This window comes from Mytilus trossulus, chromosome 11, assembly GCF_036588685.1.
Source record: "Mytilus trossulus isolate FHL-02 chromosome 11, PNRI_Mtr1.1.1.hap1, whole genome shotgun sequence".
Taxonomy (NCBI): domain Eukaryota; kingdom Metazoa; phylum Mollusca; class Bivalvia; order Mytilida; family Mytilidae; genus Mytilus; species Mytilus trossulus.
This window is the reverse complement of record NC_086383.1, coordinates 33510408-33534258: the sequence shown is the minus strand read 5'-3', so window position 1 is coordinate 33534258 and position 23851 is coordinate 33510408. Positions and strand designations below refer to the sequence as shown.

Below are 23851 nucleotides of genomic sequence, written 5' to 3'. Positions count from 1 at the left end.
CAGAGGAAGCTGCCGTTTTACTGCCGCTTTGTTTAGGAAGAAATACGGAATTAGTATATTAGGATTTTATCATATAAATCAAGCCTCTTTTTTTAAACCTATTATGTTAAGCTTAGAGATTTTTTATGAGTTTATACACCCTGTTTGTACGAGTTGTGTTTGACTAATGACTTTCTCGACACATATGATTCAAAATTTATATAATTATGAAGATGTATGATGACATTTCGCATCTGGGAAAAAACATCAATACAATATTTGTACATTGTTTAAATCAAGAGAAACTTTCCAGACAATTGGTTTTAATGTTTTAGAATAAATAACGCTCTCTATGCTTCAAATGAACAAGTGCATGACAAAATATTATAAACTATATTTTACTCACTGTTTGGATATTTGTTAGTTATATAAATACACCTTTTTTCAAAAGTTTTTTAAAATTGCTTATGCCAGCGAGCTTAGATTTTTGTTTATTGTTCTTTATAAATCATTGAAGCGACTTTTCATATATTTCTTTTGAGATGATAAACAAAGTAAAAAACAGGGTATAATTCAAAAATAATTGTACACCTAGAAACATAATAATGTTTTGTTTTGTTAAATTAGTATAAATAAATATCTGTTTGATGTTTATAGCGCGAAAAATATTGAAATAGGAAACCAAAATTAACTAGGACTTAGTCTACATTTAAACTTCAAATTGTATTTGTTTTTAAAGAAGTGGAATGCAAAATATTGTTAACGTCCACAATAGATGTTCAATTTGTATGCACAACAAAGCAGAAATAAAAACAAATTCAACAGGTGACTAAATTCTTTTATTAAAAATCTACAAGTAAGCTGCTTTAATTTGCAAATAAAACGACATCCTTTTAAGGACAGCTGAATTGAAAGGATATAAAAATATACATGTCTTCCTACTGCTTCTATATGAGCATTACGATAGCTTTGCCGGAGCACCTGAGATCATTCTAATTTTTGATGGGGTTCGTGTTACTTGGTTTTTGTTTTTCTATGTTGTGTCTTGTGTACTATTATTTGTCTGTTTGTCATTTTCTTTTTTTTTGCCATGGCGTTATCAGTTTATTTATCTATGAGGTTGACTCTCCCTCTAATATCTTTCGCCCCTCTTTTTTAGAAAGCTATATATATTAAAAAGTTCGTAATAGCGAAATATTAATCAATACAGAAGTGCTGAAGCAAAATAACCTTATATGGGGTCAAACGTTTTTATCGTGCAGACAATTTAGACGTGTTCAGTGTTTCATTTTAATAAATATATTTCAATAGTGTGATATGTTAATGTCACAGACGTTAAATTATCATTTCACATCAGTTTAAATTAGTAAACATTGATCAATTTGGTGTCAATAATGTTGATGTTGATTTAATTAGATTTTTGATTGATCGGACGGGAAACTTAGCTCTAAATTGCATAAGACTGAATAACCTGAACGTCCAGTACTTTTTCTCACTTGAAATCATTGATATCAGTTTGTTAAACCATTTTTTTCTAATTCTCTATTAAATTTATTTCTATTCCGTTATATTTGGGTTTTCCCTTATTTATTTCTATCTTTAGTAACTGTGGTTTGTAGGACAAGTTTGTAAAACAAGTTTGAAGAACTGGTTGGATAGTAATTATATATAAGTCTTTAGTTAGTACTGCGCGGGCATTTCTTAGGCGGGAATATGGGTGTCCTATAGTATTATGTCCCTAATCAAATGGCAAAATCAAATGACAAAACACATCAAACGAATGAACAACAACTGTCAAATTCCTGACTTGGTACAGGCATTTTCAAATGTAGAAAATGGTGGATTGAACCGGGTTTTATAGCGCTAAACCTCTCACTTGTATGACAGTCGCATCAAATTCCATCATATTTACACGATGTGTGAACAAAACAGACACAATAGGCAATATAGTCACAATATGGGTACAGTAGTCATCGTTGTGTTACAATCTCAAAACAAACAAATATTTAACTTAAAAGCACAAAAAGCATACATCAAATCTAAAAATCCACATACATTGCTACGCGTGTATGACGTCAGAAAATATAAACGTCACATAGTAAGAAATATAAAATAATTTTGTCTCGATCGATCAATAAAACATGTTCAGTTACATAAAAATTATCGGGTTATCTACCTTTGCAGGTGTTATTTTTATTTCCTAAGCTTTTAATTTCTTCCTACCGTTAGTAAATAATTAACGAAGAACTAACGGTACGATTTAAACATAATTAACTAATTTTTATGTTATATGAATGACACATTGTGGCATCAAGTAAATTCCAGTACCAGTTTATCATTTGAAATGTGTGTCAAATATTCTCTTTATTAACAATCCACTATACATTCCTTGTAAAAACACTGATGTGGGGTATATATCAGAAGAAGAATATGTAGGCATTTAGACCACTTGTACCCCCTGCATTCGTCCTGTTAATACACGCAGAAGCACTTTTTAAAACTACTTAAAATGACTGAGCATATCTCCTCTCAGACGATTAGATTATAGTTTTTTTTTTTAACTGAAGGATGTAGATATTACCGACTGGTTTATCCCCTGTAGTCTATTGAGGTGCCAGTTTATGTGTACTTTCTACATTGCCTTGATAATTTCCGATGATATCTCTCTCAATGCTTGGGGGATGTCTCAAAACTTGACATATATTATTATATCTTACTTTAATAGAATTATTTACATTTTCTAGTTTTTCAATTGAAATTAGGTTACAAAATATCAAAGGCAAGGTTGACCTTAAATTCTTGTATAAGCAGTTATCTTGATACGTTTTCTTGTTGAATCCTTTTAAGTCCCGAAGATGCATGTGAATGTTTGAACATACTAGTAAACGTGAAATTACAACAAACAAGAAATATATTTTAAATTATGAAAGTTATTCATGATGATCAATTCGAACACTATAATATATTTTAAATAATTGTATATGAAATGTATTCATAAACTCATCATATATACCAGGATTAAAATTGTGTTTACCAGAAGCGCGTTTCGGCTACAAAAGACTCACCATGAAGTGATGCTCGGATATTTTTTTTTTTATTAAAAGCAGAGGCGGATTTCGGGGGGGGGGGGGGGGGGGCGCCCCCTTTCTTGGAAAAAATTTGGTTGCTTATATAGGGAATCACTGAAGCGTGACTGGAGCCCCCCCCCCCCCTTTAGGCAGTCAGTTGGCCCCCATTTATGAAAATTTCTAGATCCGCCAATGAAAAGGCAAAATATAGTACGAAGTTGAAAAACATTGAGGGACCTAAAATTCGAAAGGTTTCGCCAATTATAGCTGAGGTGATATATTCCTGGGGTAAAACACGTGAAGTTACAACGGTATAGGTCATAAATGTATAAATTCAAAAGGTTAATTTAAACAAATGTTACTACCACTTATTTGGCGAATTTAAACTGTTACATCCGTTTATATAATACGCAGAGACGCTGCAAATTTGATAGCGGTAAGTCTTAAATTATCTTAGATTATTGTATTCATCAGGAATATAGATACATGTACTAGGACTAAAATTAAATAAACTTTTTTTTAAATAAATTACTTCTAGCAAAGTTTTAGTATTATGTGTGATGCGTCAATGGATGAAGTTGTTAGGCTTAATATTTTGCGTTTGAAATTGATGCGTGTTTTTTATTACAGCATTTGAGATATTTTTCAAAAGGCTGCAGTGGGGAAAAACTTCTGAGCGACAACATGCAAAATGATTTACAATTTACAAAAATGTACCTCTGAACATCTGTATAACAAATATTCAGCAGTTTTCAGTTAACATGATGACTTGAATATACATCCTATGGGCACTAATTGCGCCCCTTTAATAGCAGACTTGTGTTTGTACTGTTATGTCACAGTTTATGACCATACTCAGTAAATACCCGTCTAAATTTCATTTAATTGATAAATTCAACAACACTTACCGTTATCTTGATGATATTTTTTCGTTAAATACTCAAGAATTTTCTCAATATACTGCGGAAATTTACGCAAAGGAACTTACTTTAAATAAATCAAATTTAAACGGTAATAACTGTCCCTTCCTAGATATAGATATTTCGGTTTTAAACGGGAAATTACACACTTAAATTTACGACAAAAGGGACGATTTTTCGTTCCCTATTGTTAATTTTCCCTTGTTGGATGGTGATGTTCCTTTGGCACCATCTTACGGTGTTTATATTTCATAACTCGTTCGCTATGCCCGTGTCTGTTGTGACGTTTTTGATTTTAACGAACGTAATCTATGTATACTGGTTAATTATTAAGCCAGGGATTTCGTTACCACAAATTACTTAAAGCCCTTACTAAATTCTTCCATAGATATAAATATTTGGTTTTTAAAGTTTGATTGTACCTGCAGAAAACTTATTTCAAACGGGATAGCACATCCTCATTTTTACGGAAATGTTGTTTACCGTGCCCGGAAATTCAGAAACGATCCTGGTAAACTTATGGATCCTCTAAATAAACTTATCTTAAAAGGTTACCAGTTCAACACTGTAATTAGATCACTGAATACTGTTTTTATTGATATTTATATTGATTTTGATATCAGTAGAATAAAAGCAAACTAAATATTATTGTTATATACATATACACATTCATGGATCTAAAATTTGTCGATACTTGTATCTTGGCATTGCACAAGGTCATGTTTTTCTCTGACTGTTTATGACGCCTTTATACTAAATCCATTGAATGTTGGATGAGTACTGATTGATAATTTAGTCTTAGATGCATGATTTTTTTTATTAGTGGTTAGTGACTTTGAACTAGCTGTCAGTAACTGCGAGTACTCTCAGATCTGTACTTAGTGTCTTTTTGTTGTTGGGATGTACGTCCACTTGTGTTTGAAGTATTTGTATTTTTATCCATCTGATGAGTTAAGCCTTTTTCAACTGATTTTTATAGTTCGTTCTTATGTTGTACTGTTACACCACTATCCCAGGTTAGGGGAGGTTTGGGGTCCCGCTAACATGTTTAACCCCGCCACATTCTCAATGTATGTGGCTGTCCCAAGTCAGGAGCCTGTAATTCAGTGGTTGTCGTTTGTTTATGTGTTACATATTTGTTTTTCGTTCATTTTTTGTACATAAATTAGGCCGTTAGTTTTCTCGTTTGATTGATTTACATTGTCATTTCGGAGCCTTTTATAGCTGACTAAGCGGTATGGGCTTTGCTCACTTTTGAAGGTTGTACGGTGACCTATAGTTGTTAATTTCTGTGTGCAGAGTTGTCTCATTGGCAATCATACCACATCTTCTTTTTTATATTGTAAATTTACTTAGCAGTTATCAATTAAACATGATGACTTGAATATAGATTGTAAATTTTCAGTTTTCAGTTAAACTTGATGAATTGAATATACATGGTAAATTTAATAAACAGTTGCTTTATCAAAAATATAAAACTTTACCTATCTTATTTATTTCATTGACACACTATTGTACTCGTCTTATTATGTCAAATCATGTAATATTTTTTTGTAGATTTAATTACTTTATTAGAGACAAATTGAAACAAACATTGTACCTCTGGCATATTTAAACTGTTATATTCGTATATAGAAATACGCAGCGACGCTGCAAATTTGATAGTGGTAAGTCTCAAATTATTTTAGATTAAATAGTAGGCAAACAAATCTCAAGTCATAATTGAATTTAACACTTTAGTCCACTTATAAAAAATCAAATTTCAGAATGTTCAGTGTGGATTACAAATACTTAAAGTAATGAGTATACGAGTGTTTGGAGAGAGGGTGGGGTGTATCTTTTTTTTTGGGGGGGGAGGGGGAGCATTTTCCCCATTCTTTATATTGTTAACCGTTTTTTTTCATTCTTTGTTTTAGCACTAGTCTTACTTACGATGAATTAGAGGGGGACATTGAACAATTCAAAGTAAAATTACTAAAATCATAACTATTGCTTTAGGGACTTGAGGTTCTACTTATAAGAAACCGTGAATAGACAATAATTAACGTAACTCTGTTCTGACATCTTTAAAATTTCCTTCACTGTTGAACTTAAACCCATTTGATTTAAAATTTGTTTTCGCTCTTTACTAACCCTTGCAAATGTTCTATATCACGCATTTTATAGATTTACTCACACGTAAAGGGCCAAAAACTCCGAACGAAAAGTGCACCAAATAAGTGGGCACATGGTTCTTTATTTTTAGGGCTAATTTTAACATACAACACTCATAGTACTGTTGCCCCAATTTAGGAAAAAAACCACCAGTTCATAGCCCCTTTGCTTTCCATGTTAAATTCTGTAATTTCAAGCATTATAATTGGCAACTTTTTCTTTTAAAGTTCTTATAAAGTGGTCATCATGTCATGTCAAAACGATACCTTATCCTGACTTATGCTGAAAAATTCAACATAATACAGCGCACTGGTTCCCGGAAGTTTGGTAGTACTAAAACAGGTACTTCCGATCTGAACAACAAGGCAAAAGTGCCTTCATATTATAATTTCATATATTTTTTCATTATTCAAAATAAACTTTCAACAAGGATCCTACATTGATCCTATTGGCAACTCCTTTTAAAGCTTTCATTTAATACCACATTTACCCGAATATTTTACAAAGTTACAGCTATGCGTACGAACTATTTTGTTTTAAATATGCACTACTTTCTTGTTCTCTCTGATCGGGCCCGAAATAGGGTTAAAAAACAACCGTTATCTTTGAAGGGAAACATTTTGTACTGATTGGCCTTACATGTAGTTCTAAACATGCATCGTAATTGACGAAGGACAAAAACATGTTTGAAAGTTGCTGTTTGATATAAATCAATTGCATATTTAAACTTTAAAAGTCACATGGGATTATACAATACGTTCAATACGGTTAAGTATTTTGTAAATACAACACATTGTATACGTAGCATAAAGTTCAATGTAAAATGAAAAAAAACAAACATTGAATTTCTTGAAATTTTAAGGTTTTTTTACACCAGGAATATGTTACCTTAGCTGTAATTGGCAAAACCTTTCGGAATAAAGGGTCCTCAAAGTTCTTCAACTTCGTACTTCATTTGGCCTTTTAAGTTTGTTTTTTTTAATTTCAGCGTCACTGGTGAGTCTTTTGTAGACGAAACTCGCGTCTGGCGTACACAATTTTAATGCTGGCATCTATGATGAGTTTATGAATATTCATATAAAATTGTAAAACACATTTAAAAATATAATTGAGAATGGAAACGGGAAATGTGTTAAAGAGACAACAACCCGACCAAAGAACAGAAAACAGCCCAAGGCCACCAATGGGTGGTCAACGCAGCGAGACAATTCCGCACCTGAATGCGGGCTTAAGCTGGCCCCTAAAATTGTATGCGTATAATATATAGCCCAGTGTTACATGTATAGGTAAAACATGTAAAAATGTACAATAGCCTAGGTGTCTTATTTCTACTACTTAATTGATCAAGTCAAATACTCTGTACGGACATTGGCTGACGAGTGCTGTCCTCTGGCTTGATACTTACGCTCAAGGGACAGATAAAGACAAAATAGGTCGATTGACGGGTGCTGTCCCCTCGCTTGATACTTACGCTCAAGGGACAGATAAACACTAAAAAACTAGACTGACGGTTGCTGTCCCCTGGTTTGATACCTACGCTCAAGGGACAGATAAAAACTAAAACCTACGTTAAAGGGACAGATAAAGACTTAATAGGTAGACTTACGAGTGCTGTCCCTATGCTTGATACCTACGCTAAATGGACAGATAAAGACTAAATATGTAGACTGACGGGTGCTGTCCCCTGGCTTGATACCTACGCTCAAGGAACAGATACAGACTAAATATCTAGACCTACGAATGATGTTCCCTGGCTTGATTAATACGCTCAACGGACAGATAAAGACTAAATAGGTCGACTGACGTGTGCTGTCCCCTGGCTTGATACCTACGCTCAAGGGACAGATAAAGACTAAATAACTAGACTGACGGGTGCTGTCCCCTGACTTGATAACTACGCTCAAGGGACAGATTAAAACTAAATAGGTCGACTGACGGGTGCTGTCCCCTGGCTTGATATTTACGCTCATGGGACAGATAAAAACTAAACAGGTCGACTGACGGGTGCTGTCCCCTGGCTTCATACCTACGCTCAAGGGACAGATGAAAACTAAATAGGTAGACTGACGAGTGCTTTCCCCTGGCTTGATACCTACGCTCAGGGGACAGATAAAGACTATATACCTAGACCTACGAATGCTGTCCCCTGGCTTGATACTTACGCGCAAGGGACAGATAAAGACTAAATAGGTAGACTGATGAGTGGCGTCCCCTGGCTTGATACTTACGCTAAAGGGACAGATAAAAACTAAATAAGTCGACTGACGGGTGCTGTCCCCTGGCTTGATACCTACGCTCAAGGGACAGATAAAGACTAAATTGGTAGACTAACGAGTGCTGTCCCCTGGCTTGATACTTACGCTAAAGGGACATATACAAACTAAAACCTACGCTAAAGGGACATATAAAGACTAAATAGGTAGACTAACGAGTGCTGTCCCTATGCTTGACACCGACGCTAAAGGGACAGATAAAGACTAAATAGGTCGACTTACGAGTGCTGTCCCTATGCTTGATACCAACGCTAAAGGGACAGATAAAGACTAAATAGGTCGACGTCCCCTGGCTTGATATTTACGCTCAAGGGACAGATAAAGACTAAATAGCCAGACTGACGAGTGCTATTTCCTGGCTTGATACTTACGCTCAAGGGACTAATAAAGACTTAATATCTAGACTATGAGTGTTGTTCCCTGGCTTGAATACGCTAAAGATTTTTATTGACCAGATGCGAGACATATTTATCCGTCTTAAGTACGGATACTGAAATTACAAGAAATTAAATGAGTGAAAAAACTAAAGAAACATTCAGTGCAATTTGTTAAATGCATATGCTACCTTGATCAAGAGGCACATTTCATATCGGGGATGAGAGTGAAAAGCCAAAAGATTTTCTTCACAAATTAATTGAGTTTTATAGTTCACTAAAATGCTAAACAAGCAAGATATAAATGTATAAACAAAGAATAGAGTGCAATTTCTAAAACTATTAATTTTCATTAATAAAAACGTTTTCTTGTCTGACATTTCTTTTTTTCACGTCATTTCAAAATAATTTTGGATTGCAAATGCCACACGTGACGGTATTTTTAACGATTCCACCAATCTGTAACGGTCCACCTACTGAACCGATAAAGAGATGTCTAAATGGCTCCTTGATAATGTTATATTTCCTATTTTGCAAATTCGGAATTTTGAAAAAATAGAAAATCTAACAATAGTGTACCGACATGGAATTTAACGTCCCGTTTCTTACCGTACGCGGCTGCGCATTGATATATCCTACAAGGCTAAACAGAACCACTCACCAAGATTTTACATACAGCTAGTATTTAATAACGAACTTAAATTGAGTTTGTTTGTTTGTCAAATATGCGATAATGACCTTGTTAAAGTATTATAATGTCTAGGTGTAACATTTTATGGACGATTTATTGCGCGTTCATTGCTCCCCAATTTGTACGGTAATAATACTTATGTCCAGGTCAATTAGGCTATTGATATCTCGAGTGCTTTACCTATACATGTATTTATTAACCAGTTAAGTGTATTATGTATGAAACTGGCCCTTTATTAATAAAAGCAAAACTGATCCATTACAGACTAACAGGGCCATTTTGAATGAACAAGGCTATTTTGAATAAACAGGGCCATTATGAAAAAAAAAACAGGGTCATTATGAAAAAAACACCGGGCCAAGTTATAAATTACCAGTGCTATTACTGATTTTCGGTTATTACATGTATCAATTCAAATACATTTCTGGGAAAAGAAACATTAAGAAATTGAAAATTCCCAAGAATCATGACTTATCTTATTTGAACCAGTTGTCAAGTTGATTATTACATTAAACATTCCATGATGTGATAAATTTATTTAATTTTGAGTTTTAAAATCCAGAATGAAATCTTGTATTCTGTATGCCATTAATTGCTTTGACAACAATAAAACTATATTTACATTTAATACATGTTATGTAATCACATCACTTTAAAATTTTCTTTAATATTGCATTATTTTGGTATAATTATATATATATACAATTTCATCACAAAAAAAAATGATTTGGCTTGTATGAATACACATTGGCGGTTTGGTTAATAAAAGCGTTAAGAAATGAGCGTTTTCAAATTGACTCTGTTATTTGTCCTCGGTCAGTAATAATGGCCTCAGAGGCTGTAATGTCCCTCGGCGTTGCCTCATGCCATTACAGATACCCTCGACCATTATAACAGACCTTGGACATATAACAGGGCAATGATGATTGATTGATTGATTGATTGTTGGTTGCTTAACGTCCAGTGGCAAATATTTCATGCATATTCAGGACGAGAACAAGTTCACAATAAATACAATAGGTAGGTTGATACAATAGAGGCCATCTGGGATGATGGTCGGAGAAATTTGGACTGCCACCGGAAAAGGAGGGTATATTGGATAGGGACAGAAATTTTGCCTTGCAACAGGCCACCTACGGACCCCTCAAAGAGTTGTTACAAGGGTTCTTAACGTGCAAAGAGCGTGGCACTTTCTTTACACGAGGCATCGGATTTAACGTCCCCCTTCTGACCGGACGTGACTGCGAACTTAATACATCCCGCACAGCCAAACGGACGCCCCACTTCGGCAAGCGTTTTACTGCCGGTCGGGAGAAGACCAAGTGACCATATTTCTATACCCCAGTCACCCTTGGGTAATTATGAAAACACCCATTAATTAACACTATACTATTATATATATTTCAAGTTTAAAAGTGCAGTCTCAAACTTCCAAGCTTAAGGCGTAATAATAATATTAATTTCAAAGTGTACAAAATATCATACTTGAATTAAAAGAATGTCAAATTACATAATTCGCAAATTCAATTACTTTTCAAAAGCTGTATTATATAGATCATATCTCCCTTTGGAGACCGTCTGTCCCCGATATGCACACCAAAATAGGTTGTACTTGACATATAGTTATAATTGAAATTTCTTGATGGTTCTAAACTGTTTCAAGTTTGTTATTCATTACAGATTGTCACCTATTAATATATTTTGTTTATATCTATTTCACAGCTATAGGTTTTTATCTATATATAGATCTCTGAAAAAAATACTTATATATTTATATATATAGTTAAGTACCATGCAGTACATATTTTAATTCTTTAGAGAAAACGCAGATACTCAACTCTCAGAATCGTCAGCCTTTTCCAATCAAATTATGTCCATTTTTTTTAACTATCGATAAAAAATACCGGTTAAAGATAAATATTCATGGTTTGTTTTAAACTCTATGCTCACACCTGAATGCGTCAGTCGGAGCCCCTTAAGTGCCAAAGATGAAATTAAAAATATTTGTGCGCTCAGCTTTAAATCTTGTGCGCACAACTTTTTAAAACTTATGCGCACAACTTTTTTGAACTTGTGCGCACAACTTTTTTAAATTTGTGCGCACAACTTTTAAATTTGTGTGCACAACTTTTAAACTTGTGCGCACAACTTTTTTAATCTTGTGCACACAACTTTTTTAATCTTGTGCGCACAACTTTAAATCTTGTGCGCACAACTTCTAGAAAACTTGTGCGCAAAACTTTTTTTAAACTTGTGCGCACAACTTTTTTTAAACTTGTGCGCACAACTTTTTTTAAACTTGTACGCACAACTTTAAATCTTGTGCGCACAACTTTTTAAAAATTGTTCGCACATATTTTTTGAACTTGTGCGCACATCTTTTTTAATCTTGTGAACACAACTTTTAAACTTGTGTGCACAACATTAAATCTTGTGCGCACAATTTTTGTAAACTTGTTGGCACAATTTGTTTTCAACTTGTGCCACTACTTTAGTAAACTTGAACGTACGACTTTTTAAACTGTCCACATAACTGTCAGTCATATATATCTATAAACTTTCTTTAAGATTAAATAATAAACATATTTTTTTAAAAGATGTCTGTGACGTTCTCTAACTGGCATATATGAGGTATTGTATGAAGAAGGCCGTTAAGAGAATTTATTGCACCGCGGGTAAATTATCACGTTGTGATTGGTTTAACGCCGTCACGTGGTGACCCCCTATGAGACCGTAGGGTTTAGTAAATTTCATAGGGGGTTCGTGACGCGGTAATGGTGACGTCATCTATTAAAGTTGTTGTCTTTCTTTGATTATTTTTCAACAAAACGCAGCAGAAAATGTTGAGCGTGCGATAAATTCGTTATACGGTTCACCACTGACCCCCTACGGATCCATAGAGGGTGAATAAAAACCATAGGGGATTCGGCCTCCGGCCTCACCCCCTATGGATTTTACTAACCCTATTTGGATCCGTAGGGGGTCAGTAGCGAACCATATAACTTATAGTCATCGTCTTTGATGCTGAATACGAAATAAATATGAAAGTTTTGCGACTGATACAATTGTTATACCGGCTTGTATACCTTACATTTTACCACAAAATTATTTTCATATACCTGTGTAAATTATTGTATATGGCGGCTTTTTTTCAAGGTTATTGTTTGTCTTTTTTATTGTTTAATATCTCACAGCGGTATACTATTGTTGCCTTTATTTATTCACCCCTTATTTTATTGATTTTGTATTTACATTGTATCATAGATCAAATGTATTAGTTCAGTGTATGTTCACTAGTGTTAATATGTTTTTTGATTGAGTTCAGCCATTTCAATTGATATTGTATAGTGTGTCTTTCTATGTTGTGATGTTACACTATTGTTTCAGATAAGGGTGAAGGTTGGTACATTAAAACGTGTAAACCCGCTGCATTTTTTGGACCTGTTCAAGTTAGGAATCTGATGTTCAGTAGTTGTCTCTTGTTGATGTGGTTCATAAGTGTTTCTCGTTTCTCGTTTTTATATAGATAAGACCGTTGGTTTTCCCGTTTGAATGGTTTTACAAAATTTACACTAGGCATTTTTGGGGCCCTTAATAGCTTGCTGTTCGGTGTGAGCCAAGCGTACTTTGACCTATAACGGTTTACTTTTACAATGTGTGACTTAAATGGAGAGTTGTCTCATTGGCACTTATACCGCATCTTCTTAAATCTATTGTTAAGAACTGAAATTTAGAAATCAATGCGTGCATTTATTTTTGCGATTCCTTGATAACTGTCCAACTTCGGTACTGTCAATTGATGTTAGAGAGTACTTTTGGAGGAATTGAATACCAGTACATTCCGGCTAATCTCTACTGTTTATGTGTGTGTGTGCGTGCGTTTTTTTGTTTTGTTTTTACATGAAACCCTTGAACAAACTATTTTCACTCTTCCGCAAATAATTTGCGTCTGTCCCAAGTAAGAAATTTGCGGTCATTGACAGGTGATTGTCTCTTTATATGTTGTTGTTGCTCGACATTTTTGCAGATAAATTGTTGTGTATGCCAATTTATCCACTTGTATATTTTGCTGGAGATATATAAAGGCTCGTCATATGGTAAATGGCTTTCAACTTTATTGGAGATCAAGTGTGAACTCCAGATGTCTAGTTTCTTAGGGGATGCATGTTGTCTTTTTGACATTACTGCATATTCCTTCTCCTTCATTTTCATTTTAAGATAAAAATGAAATAGACACAATGTGTTTACGTGTCAAAATATTTCTGGAAGAACAAGAAGGGGTAAATGAGCCAAAAACATTTGTTCTGGTCATTTTTTTACTGTCGACTAAAGGAGGTGTCGGAAAAATAGACTGTTTGACAAATGGGGAAGTTGGACTTATGGACTATCGGAATACAGCTTCGCATCCTTCTCAGCTCACAAAACTAACCAGCACATTAACAATAAAAAAGAAGATGTGGTTTGATTGCCAATGAGACAACTCTCTACAAGAGACCAAATGACACAAAAATTAACAACTATAGGTAGGTCACCGTACGGCCTTCAACAATGAACAAAGCCCATACCGCATAGTCGGCTGGAAAAGGACTCCAAAATTGATCCTTATCGCACAAACTACTTTAAACAGATGTAGATTTCTCGAGTCTCTGTTTAGGGATGTGTGCCTGTAATCATTGATAACTCATTGGTGTGCGTTGGTGTAACTTTTTTTGGAATCGAGCGTCACTGATGAGTCTTTCGTAGACGAAACGCGCGTCTGGTGTATATACAAAGTTTGGTAGTCATTCAACCATTTCCTTCAGTTATAAAATTATCACACCAATGAAATAACGCAAACAATTATTCATTAGAAATAACTCATTATGATAAAATAATCAGCCTCAAAATGCCCTTGTTATCATGCAATCACGCAATCAAAAACCCTAACATAGTGCCGTATCATTATAAACATACAGCAGAGATTCCGTCTTGAACTTGCATTGCGGTCAGTCCGTTGAAAGCATCACTGTGACTTTGAGATGAAGAACAGCAATAAAACTGATGTTCCGTTGTTTTGGGCTTTGTCAAGTGTATGTAGACATTTTGTATCACGAATTTCTATATACACCATATTCATTGTTTCTGATTACCAAAACAATTATTGACGACTGACCTACACATTAATACTATAATACATCAAATATTTTCATCAGTATAGACATTTGGGAAATATGTTTGCAAAGTTGAGGGTAGTTTTTTTTAAATAATTTAACAAATCTACATTTTGTACGTGTTTCTGGTACAAGTTAACTAGGCTATTAATAAAAAGAGTCAATTATGATCAACATAAATAATAAAAAAAAAAAACGTTTTGATATGCAAACAAATATGTACCAATCAAGACTTTAATTTGGCAATTAAATGATGTCCATTACCCAAAATATCATTGATAAGAAACCGTTAAATTCTGTTTTAAATGAGGGATTATTTTCGAAGCTCTTTTTTACTTCCAAAAGTTTGCCACATGACCCAGACTATCTTGTACAACAAGAATAGAATATCAACATTAAGTCAGACGCTGTACAAAAGCATAAAAACAATTTTAATTTGGCATGGACTATTTCTTTGATGTATTTTCTCAAGTACTCCATGGCATCTCTATCAACAGAAGAAAGGTTTTCAAGAAAGATAACTCTTCCCAAAACGTTCTTAACAGTCGGTTGTTATGCATTGTAAAGCTGTTGTTATTTCGTTGGATTGATCAAGGTTCCCTAGTCCGAACAATGTACTGTGGTTTCCGAACTAGTTCTTAATGTGGAATTTCCTTTAGGATTAAGAGGTTGAAATTGTCAGGTTTTCCCACTTTTTACAAGAGTGGCTATCAAGAAAATCTGCAAGGTTTATTTTGTCGATCTCCGCAAAGTTTTCCAAAGCACATAACAAAGCTTCATCCTCACATGGAGTCCGGTACTAAAACGATATCCATTATATCCGGTTTTACCTAACCAAACATTGCTTCTTCAAATATAACTCAGTCTAGTGCAATTGAACCATAAATGATTTTAAGTTGTGCGCACAAAATTAATAAAGTTGAGCGCACAAGTTTAAAAAAGTTGTGCGCACAAGATTAAAAATTGTGCGCACAAGTTTAAAAGTTGTGCGCTCAAGATTTTAAGTTGTGCGCACAAGTTTAAAAAAGTTGTGCGCACAAGATTAAAAATTGTGCGCACAACTGTTCAAGTTAAAAAGTTGTGCGCTCAAGATTTAAAGTTGTGCGCACAAGTTTAAAAGTTGTGCGCACAAGATTAAAAGTTGTGCGCACAAGATTTAAAGTCGCGCGCACAAATATTCTAAATTTTATCTTTGGCACTTGAGGGTACGTCAGATATCTTCTTTTTTTTTTCTTTTTTTTTTTAAAGATATTGCTTATTTCCCTAATTTTCATTCGTATATGTATCGTAAATTATGATTAAATGGCTATTTATTTTCATTTCAAAGGGTATGGGAATTTTCCAGTAAAATGTAAATCACAATTTAATCCGCTACAATTGCACATAGTTATCTTTTTGTATGCCAAATTATCAAAGTCGAAAACATTTTTTTCACATATTGTCATTCATATATTTATCGTAAATTATAATTAAATGGCTATTTATTTTCATTTCAAAGGGTATGGGAATTGTTTATTTCCGACATATTGCAGTAAGAGGTTGCATATATATGTTGAATATTAATTAGTCCTCGTATATACGTTCACCTTAAAAGACAATATTGTTATCGTAAACTGATAATATATAACGGTTCGACTATTATAAATCTTTACCCTCCTCGATGTAAAATTCGTATCATATCACATTTGACTACTGCAAGGATTAATGTTTCCTTTCACATCCGGTGCATTTCACATTGTTAGAACAGCGACGACTTTGGATTCGACAATTTCATAAAGGGATATTTATTCATTTTTGATATTAATTTTCATACTGCAGAGATTTAAAGTTAGAAGGTAAGTTCTTAATGCAACACTTTCATCTCTGTGCGACGACTATTTTTTTTTTTTTAATCGTTTCATCTTGAAAAAAATCTTTGTAAAAAGGTCCAACAAAACATGTTGAACCGCACTCCATGTTTGCGCCTGTGCCAAGTCATGAGCCCCTGGCCTTTGATAGTCTTGTATGTTTTTTATAATAGCTCATTTATATGTTGTGGAGTTGAGTATGACGTCAATTTTCACTGAACTAGTACACATTTTTATTTAGGTGCCAGCTTAAGCCTCCCTCTGGGTGCTGGATTTTCTCGCTGCGTTGGAGACCCATTGGGGCCATCTGCTAGTATCTGCTCTTTGGTCGGGTTGTTGTCTCTATGACATATTCCCGGACCCCATTTCCATACTCAATTTTATTTAATTTCATGAATATACAATTTTAAAGGACCAATTGAAGTGAAAACAAACGCCTATTTTTATTTTCTTTTGCTCGACACTGTACGTAACTAGACACACTTGCCGTAGAAACAAAACAAACGAAGCTGCCTGCATACAATCTGGATATGTTTGTGTAGTTGCAACGACCAGAAAAATCGCATTTATATAATATTTTTTTTTTTAAATTAAATTCACACAGTTTAAAGATTAGAACAATATAATGAGCCATTAAGTCGGAATAGCTGCTTGACCTTGCAAGTTGGTGTACAATGAAATTCCGTTTTTGTTTTAATTTGTTTTACTTTGCGTTATATACTTTATATACTATTGAAAGCTAGATGATATGGAGAAAAAAGTTTTCAAGCTTTTTCTATGACGTGCTTAAAAAAATACAATAGCTGCCAACTTAAAAGTATGAGAAAAAGATATATTGAAAAGAATCAGTCTAGGTTCGTACTTACTGATTTCCGGTGCAGTTTACATTAGAAATGTTTTCGTAACAAAATAGTTTAAACCTGGGGCCGTGTCATCGAAAGTGTCCTAAGATTTGTCTTAAGATACATCCTAAGACAAATTGTAGGACAGTCTTATGACTGTCTAATGATATAGCTCAGACTGTACATCGAAGGTATCCTAAGATAATCTTAACAAAGATGTCCTATCGTAGTCCTGAGTTAAATTTTCTCGCTGTAATATATAATGTAAAAAATAATTTACAAAAAAGTAGGATTTCTGTATGTTACATTTGCACACATATTATGCTTAAACATAAATCTTATATTCAAAACATAAGTCCAAAAATATCTTTAATCAAGTAAACGGAAGAAATTTTGAAGAAAATTATGTTTGTGCTCTACCCCAACCCTACAAAATGAGTAAGAAAAGTCTCGTCCGAATTTTACAGACCAAGAAATTAAAATTCTACCTACTGATTTATTTTATTTTATTTTTACTTTTATTTCATTTTAACTAGAATATAATACAAACAAATTATCTATAATTTTCATATGCTAGGACATCATAAAGTTATCCTAAAAGTGAAAATGGTCTTAAAAGTATCCTAGGACAGCTTATTAGTAGTCCTAAAGATGGGACCAACATTAGGACATCTCCAAAGATTTTTTTTTTCGATAACACAGTTAAGAGCACAAAAATCTCCTAAGATGGTCTTAGGACATGTCTTAGTCCTTAGACACCTTCGATGACACGGCCCCTGCATTGTCATTTGGCATTGGTCTACATTCTCAGAACGTAAAAAAAATTGTATGATCATACATTTTCAAGCAACAACTTTTTTCCCATTTGTATCTAGTAAAAAAGCTATATGATTGATTCTAACATGACGTCCTTCAAACGCTTTGAGTACACACCCGCGGTAAAATATGAATATATTGTGTGGGCTGTTCCGATCGTACTCCCACATCATATGTTTTTTATGAATGAGTTACCCGACGTCATAGAACGTTGACGTCAGAATATAGACAGTTTACGGGATCACAACAAGCACGTAAGCAAACGGTGCTAAAATGTGTTATAGAAGCAATGTATGCATACATATAAGGCATTTAATACAATTATCATTTAGATTCATCCAAACCTATCTAAATATGTTTTTGAAAATAGTTTAAGCGTGTCACTTTTTTCAGTTTGCTCCGTTCTTTTAAGTCAATTTAATCGTGCGTTTATTTACGGGAACGGCAAATAATGTCTTCACCTAGAGCGCTTCGATCCAAAACAATTGCCGTATTTGTCCTATTAGAATCGAAATAATTCAGGGGGGCTTGAATATATTGTGATTTTACCACGGTTTGTCCCTCTATGCTATCGCTCAGGGTAAAATATTTGCCATAAAAGGCCAACCCGTGGTAAAATCACGATATAGTGAAGCCCCGTTGAATTATTTCTTAATTTGATTGATTGTTGACTATTGAATACCCAGTTGCATTTGTTTCTTACATATTCATAGAACGCGAGGAAATATGAACTAATCTTATATGTTTGTTCTTCAAAGTGTGGCTTCTGTAAAATAGGTAGGAAAATTTATATATCATTGTAAAACGCAACTACATGTATGTAGAAAATGTCCTTGCAAACGCCGACCTAAACAGACATACAAACCCATTGCAATATTGTTCCAACCAAGGTTAAGACGAAGAGAGCGTCCCTGCACGATGCATTGAGATTTAACATTATAATTTCGATTAAACGGGACAATGTATTTATGCATCTCGCGATCGCGTAGTCATTTTCAAATGCGCATATATATCCATACATGTTGGAACATTTTGACATTATAGAGTTACAATGTAGTCGCAGATTTTGAAGTATGCCTTTTTGTACCGTTTCATGCTTATTTATTTGGACACAACGAACCCGTTTTAAACAATGACTTTACATTCGATTCCCATCAATGACTCTACATTCGATTCACATCAATTACTCTACATTCGATTACTAGATACATTCGATTCCCCTCGATTACTCTACGTTCGATTCCCGTCGAATACTCTACATTCGATTCCCATCGATTACTTTACATTAAAAAGGTTGACTTTACAAAATAGTGAACGACTTTACAAGATAGTAAACGACTTCACAAAATAGTGAACGACTTTACAAAATAGTGAACGACTTTACAAGATAGCGAACGACTTTACAAGATAGTGAACGACTTCACAAAATAGTGAACGACTTTACTTGACCATTGATTAATGCATCATTAAATGTAGGTCCTGAAATCTAGAACGGAGTTTATAATGCACTTCTGTAGAGTAGTAAAATATAACTTTCCATTCATACATTCTCATATTTAGTTATAATTTTTTGTGTCAAATTTGATGATGATGGCGATAATGATGATGGATAGCTGTTATTTACGTCAAGTGTCAAATCTATAAATGCATGTTCAGGACGATAATGTGTTAATGATTTAAAAATGATTCCTGCTTTGCACTTGACCAACGCAGTTAGCAGGATGTTTACCTTAGTAACAGAACTAGTCTGCATGATATATGTCACCTTGCCCTGACATAGCATTATTCTGACCATTTTCTTTGCCATTACTTCCTTATCACGTGATAAACATTGGAGCAGGAAAAACACACACCAACACACATCTGAGATTCTTTCAAAATTGGTTTGAACCGGCTTGCAATAACAACTAAAGTTTCTGGTGCCAGATGTAAATTGCAGGATAAAAACAAAATATGTACATTGTCGGAAATATAAATTTATTTGTACTTGCTATACGATACAGGAGAAATGCTCGGCGAGCCTCGTTTTTCATCCTTTTTCTAAATCTCGTACACAATGTACATTGTACATATATTGTGTCTGGCAAGTAAAAGACTTAAATGACTTACATGCACAAAACAACTAGCATACGAAATCTAGTTATAAGCATGATTTCTAAATCTTAATGTAGTAACAATGTAAACGAATAGACAACTTTCGAGTTCCATGCATTTCCGTCAAAAACTCTGGTTTTAGTGAACGTCATTTGTGCGTTTAGGGGCGTCGTCACTTCCATTCCAATGTTGAGCGAGTGGTTGGAAAACTATAATTCTATATTGTACGAGTTATTCGGCAAATTGAATTCTCAAAATTGACAATCAGCATTGCTGTCATTAGAGAATTGTCATTAAGTACCTACAGAACAACCATTATTTCTAGTTTATCCTGCACAATGACGATCACTAAGACGCTTGATGAACGTAAATAGTGCAGGGATACAGGCGACCCCCTCTATCTGGTAAATGACGTCATAAAGGCGCGTATAATTGCCGAGTTTTTTCCGGTGACGGATGAACTCGAAAGTGGTCTATTGATGGGAAAAGACGAGATCATGAAACAATTGTTGTACAACGCTTGGTCATCATTATAGAGTCGATGGTATATCAATGATCTTCAATAGACCACTTTCGAGTTCATCCGTCACCGGCAAAAACTCGTCAATTATACACGCCTTTATGACGTCATTTACCAGATAGAGGGGCTCGCCTGTATCCCTGCACTATTTACGTTCTGCAAGCGTCTTAGTGCTCGTCTTTGTGCAGGATAAACTAGAAATAATGGTTGCTCTGTAGGTACTTACTGACATTTCCCTAATGACAGCAGTGTTGATTGTCAATTTTGAGAATTCAATTTGCCGAATAATTCGTACAATATAGAATTATAGTTTTCCAACCACTCGCTCAATATTGGAAGGAAGTGACGACGCCCCTAAACGCACAAATGACGATGATAAAGGCGCGTATAATTGACGAGTTTTTTCCGGTGACGGATGAACTCGAAAGTGGTCTATTGGAGAGAGATATTTTTGTATTGATATTCGTAAAATAGTCTTTTTTCACAAGAAATTGACTTCAATTAAAGAATTTGAAAATAATCTAACAAATCAATACAATTTCAGGATTAAAAATGAATGTACGCATTTGATAATAATAATAATAAAAATAGCTATGAAAAGCTAATCTTAATTTTCTGTCAAATACGAGTAGGATAAGATAAATAGTCCCCTACTTTGCTACATATAGTCCAAACACAAACATGTTTGCATGTATGCATATTCATAAATCTACGAATTATTTATAACATATTTTCTTTACGTCCAGTAGCTAATATTTCATATATACTTAGGACAGAATAGTTAAAAAAAAAAATCTATTCCGAAAGATGAATGAAAATAAGCGTTGACTTCAAGAAAAAATATGGTGGTCAAGGCAAAGTTTTTTCCTCTTTTCACTGAATAGCTCACTTACGCACCGTATATACCCATATGTTACTGACATATTTGAATTTTTGAACATACCGAGATCGTGATAATTTCCCACGGGTGTGTGTTGAATAAGAAAGTTACATGTATTTTAGCAACGCAATTATTTGAATATACGCAGATATATCATTTAATGTCAGTTGTGACGTCTGCATTCCCGACGGGCGTATACAGACACACTTCTCATCATGCAGCAGGGTAAATAGTTCAGGGTAAAATGTAACACTTTTGTCACGTGTACCACTATTTTTGTGCGGGCGTATACAGACACCCTTCCCATCATGCAGCAGGGTACATAGTTCATGGTAAAATGTAACACTTTTGTCACGTGTATCACTATTTTTGTGCGGGCGTATACAGACACCCTTCCCATCATGCAGCGGGGTAAATAGTTCAGGGTAAAATGTAACACTTTTGTCACGTGTACCACTATTTTTGTGCGGGCGTATACAGACACCCTTCCCATCATGCAGCAGGGTACATAGTTCAGGGTAAAATGTAACACTTTTGTCACGTGTATCACTATTTTTCGAAATCTTATATGATTTGATATACAGAAATTCAATGATAAGTATCATGTCATACCCTCTCCATCAAAAAGTATGCGAAAAAAGAAGTTGGAAGTAATCCAAGAACAAACGTTATAAAATAATGGACGATATTTTAATTCAAAAAAATGAAAACTTTCAAATCAAAGGGATGTTCGACCTCTTTACGTCACAACAATCCCTTCCTTGAATCTGCCATTGAATCATATCTTTGTGCTTTTGTGATTTAAGAAAAAAATTGATTGAAGGTGTTTGATAGTTTCTGTTATTGTAACAAGTCATTTGCAAAAGTTTACAATCAAGACCATTCATAGCATGTAGTATCGCCAACTGTCAATGGTTAACAATCGTTCATTGCCTTTTTGATGCCTTGGTTATTGTTGTCGTTGAATTCATTTCCAATAGACAGACATCCTACACTCTCTTGTATTTAATTTTCCATTTAATCTTATTATACCTTATGGAGGTTCTGAAATAAGTCATTATTGATAAGAGCCTGTAATAAGTATAAGCTTCTGATATTTATCTTTGATAATTAATTGGGATAAAGCAATGCTACGGCTAATCTCTAGAAGATAAAGTATAATTACAACATCTACACCTTCGTCTTTAAGTTCTATCTTGATAGTGTCAAACATATCACTTTGTCATCTACCTTGGGGCTCGTGTTGCTAAACTTTATTTTTCTATGTTGTGTTTTGTGCACTATTGTTAATAAAAAAGAAGATGTTGTATGATTGCCAATGAGACAACTTTCCACAAGAGAACAAAATGACACAGAAATTAACAACTATAGGTCACCGTTGTACGGCCTTCAACAATGAGCAACGCCCATACCGCATAGTCAGCTATAAAAGGCCCCGAAATGACAATGTAAAACAATTCAAACGAGAAAACTAACGGCCTTATTTATGTACTATTGTTTGTTTGTCTGTCTGTCTTTTTATTTTTCAGAAATGACCTTTGTAGTTGTTAATTTCTGTGTCATTTTGGTCACTTGTGGAGAGTTGTCTCTTTGGCAGTAGTACCACATCTTCTTTTTTATATTGTCAGTTTTTTTTCTCGATTTATGAGTTTGAATTTCCCTCTGGTATCTTTCATCCCTCTTTTGTAAGTACAATGTGTTTTAAATATAAGAGTCTTGATGGTAGATCTTTCTGCCTTTATCTTTTGATTCTTTTATGTAAATTTTCTCTATTCTTTGATCTTTATTTACTTTACATTTTTCCATTTCTTTATATTATAGCACCTTAAATTTCTTAGTCTTTATTTTGTTGGCCTAGCTTTCTCAATTGTCTTTTTAGGTTAATTTTTTTGTTTGTAGATTTAACCCCTCATTATCTTGTCTTAAAACCACATCTTAAACCCCAAACATCCGTAAAAATTGCAGTGATAATGTTTCCATATCACTGTATCCTGGACAATGGGGATGTGATATTTAACATAATTCCTAGCTGTACTTGATGATATTCAGTGGTTGTTAGGTTAACGTGTTGGTCATAAGATACCACAGTGATGGTATCTAACGTATCTAACATACTGTTAATTTCAGCACTCAAGTAAGGGGACGACCATTTGATATTCTGGGGGGGGGGGGGGGGGGGGGGGGGCAGGAGGATTTGTTTTTAATCAGTTATTTATTTTTGTAAACTGAGAGGACAGATTATT

General features: G+C 34.2%; 1 protein-coding gene across 2 annotated transcripts in view; it reads left to right on the top strand.

Annotated features, from left to right (window-relative positions):
• The first annotated feature begins 3404 nt into the window (after positions 1-3404).
• Positions 3405-23851, top strand: part of LOC134690996 (aquaporin AQPAn.G-like) — a 77281-nt gene continuing 56834 nt past the window's right edge. The window contains exon 1 of one of the 2 annotated variants that reach the window (XM_063551181.1): positions 3405-3483. The gene's annotated coding sequence lies outside the window, so the exon portion shown is untranslated. Of the gene's footprint in view, positions 3484-16177; positions 16445-23851 lie in introns of those variants that run through there. The other variant, XM_063551180.1, reaches the window with a different exon arrangement.